Raw genomic sequence first — 3905 nt, 5'->3', positions numbered from 1 at the left:
AGTATATCATTCGACGCGCCTGAGCGAGGCGAACACGATGCTGCCAAAATCGCGGCTCTGCAGCCGTTTTTTGCGAAGTTATTCACCAAAAACTGAACCGTACCCTGGGGCACTTGACCTGACCTCAGAGGTCACCGGTTGACCTAGGACCTTAAAATCGGGTACCAATCTCTGCGTCTCGTAACGGCGCACACGCTCGTTCTTTCCGCGACGCGCTAGCTCCACCAGGGGCGAAACGGCGAGGGGGGGGGGTCGTACCCGCCCCCCCCCCCTCGGCCGGCGCGTATGTAGAAAACCAATAGGTCCGGCGAGGGTTAATATTTAGTTGGGGAAAAAACGAAGAAGTTACGCGGTAGCATGTAGGCATATTGTTCGATCAGGAAACGCGTGCCCACATCATTCTGCCTATGCAAACCTGTTGGACCCCAGAGGGGCGAGCAGAGGGCCCTCAGAGCCCAAAATGGTCCCCCAGAGGCCAATGCAGGCCATGAAAGGTCCGGCATCGGATTTTCCGAATCCAGTGCGAGACCCTCAGAGGCTAATATAATTGGCCCTTACAGGCCAGCATGGGGCCTCAGAGGTCAGTGTGGGTTCCTAAAAGACCGGCATGGGCCAGCGAGACCCCAGAGTTGGACCCCAGAGACAAGCAGAGTGCCCTCAAAAGCCAAGATTGGCCCTCAGAGGCCGATGCGGGCCCTTAGAGGCCGGCATCGGGTCTTCAGAATCCAGTGCTGGGCCCTCAGAGGCTAATATGGGCCATACAGGCCAACATTGGGGCGTCTGAGGTCAGTGTTGGGTCCTAAAAGACCGGCATGAGCCAGTGTTAGGCCCCACAGACCAGCAGAGGGCCCCAAAGGCCAAAATAGGCCCTCAGAGGCCGATGCAGGCCCTTAGAGGCCGGCATCGGGTCTTCAAAATCCAGTACAGGGCCCTCTGGGACACGTAAAGGCTAGTCTTGGTACATACTCCAGAGACAGAACTGCCACCAGAGGCCGATGTGAGGCCCTTAGACGCCGGATGGGCCCCTGAGGCCGGTTTAGGGGCCCTTAAAGGCCAGCGGAGGGCCCTCAGAGGTCAATGCGGGTCCTCCACGGTCAGTGTGGGCACTTGACCACCATGGAAGGGCCCTCAGAGGTCAGTGTAGGGCCCTAAAAGACCGGTATGGAGCTGTTAATAGCTGATGTGGGTTTCTTGAGCCTAGTGACAATCGAATAAGGGCCGGGGCCCCATCGCTTGTTTTTTTTGGGGGGGGGGCAAATTATATGATGACTCCTGATTTTCCCTTTGGGCGGGGGGCATGGCCCTGATGCCTCCCCCTCTACCCGCCGTCTCCGATCCCCACTCCGATGTTCCAGAGGGAATTGATTTAGGAAATGTTGGCTTGACCAGCGCACAGTGGCCCTTTTTCAGAATTAGCACGCATTAATTCCCACATTACCTGAAAGTGGTGCAAGACATCACCACGTGATCAAGGACGTATTCCCTGCCAATGCAAAGAGAAGAAAAGAAACGAACTGCCCAAGGAGATTCGCCCCAACAGCGACAGGCCGCTCGGCCCAAGATTTGGCGCACATTCGCACGGCTCGCCCGCCGGCCCAGGCCGCTCCGAACGCAAGTATGGCGAGCCCGCCAGCCGACCGCGCTGCACTGACCGCCAGGACGCCCCAGGGCGTCACGTGACCGCATCTATAGCTGTTGCCAGCCACCGTTAGTCGGCCCCGGCCAGGCAGCAACTAAGGTCAGCGCGACGCGAACAATACAAACACATAGGCGCTTTTGACGTTAGGTCTTTAGCCGACCACGGGACTTGTGCGGCTTGGACATCAAACGCGACAAGAAATCGGACAGTTTTTCTTGAGCACAGCGTTATGCCTACATGACACTTCAATAAGCACATCTTATGGCAAGTCAAGCCACATTTAGGCGCACACCAGGTGACACCAGCTTCTGGCCCTTTCACACGTAGCAACTTTTCAGTCGCCGGCGACAGCAGCAGTCGCCGGCGACCGCCAGCGACCGCCAGCCAACGATCGTGTGTGACGTAGGTATGACGTAAGCAAGTCGGTGGCGATCGCCGGGCCACGGCCGGAGGGCTGTTCACGGACCCTGTGTGCGGTCGGACCGCACACAGCCTCCAAGCTCCGCCCACTGCGTCCCTACGTCAGCCTTGCGTCACCGCACACAGCGACCGCTGTGGCCGGTCGGGACTGGCCACAGCGGACCGTCCACCGCACGCAGCCGTGACGTCAGAGCCGCCTACCCATCCCCTACCCCCACGCCTGCTGGACGTACCGCACACACCGCACGCAGCAGTGTGCGGTGCCCGTGAACACCCCACCCCGCGGTGGAACGCTTGAACCGGACGCTTGGTCAGTCCCTGCGAATGTTGGACGGTGCACCTGGCGACTGGGACCTACGCCTTCCCCGAGCCGTATCAGCGTACAACTCGACCTTGCACTCCGAACTGGGCGTGTCGCCAGCTCAGTACCTACTGGGGCGCGCGCACGAGATCAGCGATGTGACGTCAGATCAGCGATGTGACGTCAGATCCGCGCAATCGCCAGCAACTGGTGACGTCAGATCCGCGTCACAGGCCAGTCGCCGGCGACTCTTCTCGAGCGCCATGACAGTTTTGTCCTTGGTGAGTGGTTTAGGTGATTTGTGATGCATTTTTTTCTTAAATTGGTTGGTGTGGCTACCTTAAATTTGTTGCACAGTAGCATAGGGATTATTATCTTGTAGTTTGCCTGTCGTGAAGCTGTTGTGACTTGAATTTAAGCTTGATTCGACAATATTGGAGGGTTTATGTCATATGCGGCGCACTTGCCCATGATCACCCATGATTTTTATTTGTGATAAATATGTATTTTTTCATCAAAATTGAATATTTTAATAACATTGAAATTGACACTAGTTTCATAAGGTAATGAAAACTTGCTTGTTGTGTCACAAGAACATTGTTTACATTCAGTATCAGTGCCCTTGAGGACAAAGTGCCTACCCATCAGTCAGCTATTTGCCTACCTATTCGTGCGACACAAGGAAATATTTGATAGCAACAAAATATTATATTGCTGCTCATTAATTAGCATGATCAAAATCAAACAGGTAGCTTTGCAATTTTGTTATTGTTTCTGCTGGAGTTTTCCTTGGTACCATGGATAAACAACCCAGGCCAAACTTGATCCGCATTGGGTTCGCATGTGTGTGCGTGCTCACATGGCAAATGATAATCCATGGCTTATTAGTACATAAATAATTGCATTATGCACAGTAGGTGGTAGGTATGTCATGTATTTTGGCAAGGTATGTAGGCAAGGTGGTATGTATTTTGGCCCTGAAGCTGTTTCCTATTCATTGCAGCAATGCTGCCGGCATGGCTTATGTGTACCATGCGCACACAAGCTCCACCAATGTAAAAATGTCATTTTCACACAAAACTCATAATTGGAGGAAGGTAGAGCAGACCAAGAATAAGCGGGCATTTGCTGCAGTGTGGAAAAAGTCACTAGAGGCTTGATACTTTTTTACATGCAGCAGCCTGGAGATGTCCACAGAGGCATGCCTGAGGATGTCCACAGAGGTGGATCCAGGCAATAGTTTTTACAATCTTCTCCCCTTGTGCCCGCTGTGTGTTGTGCTGACTGCTTGTCCCCCTTCTGGTGGTGCCTAGACTTGCCTCTGCATATCTCCCCAGGCTGCTGCATAATGTCTAAAAAAAAACCTCAAGTCTCTAGTGACTTTAATCACTCCAGTCTCTACAGCATATGCCCACTCATGCTACAGCTGCCTTAATAATACCAAAATTAGTAACAATGGTCTCATAACCATATTCAGTAGGAAATGAATTACCTAGAAAATTATATTAAAAAATACACTTGCTTTCAAAAAGAATGAGCACTGCT

The sequence above is a fragment of the Amphibalanus amphitrite genome, unplaced genomic scaffold (assembly GCF_019059575.1).
Source record: "Amphibalanus amphitrite isolate SeventyFive unplaced genomic scaffold, NRLGWU_Aamphi_draft 000042F_arrow, whole genome shotgun sequence".
Taxonomy (NCBI): domain Eukaryota; kingdom Metazoa; phylum Arthropoda; class Thecostraca; order Balanomorpha; family Balanidae; genus Amphibalanus; species Amphibalanus amphitrite.
The sequence above is the reverse complement of the archived record's forward strand: the minus strand, read 5'-3'. Positions refer to the sequence as shown.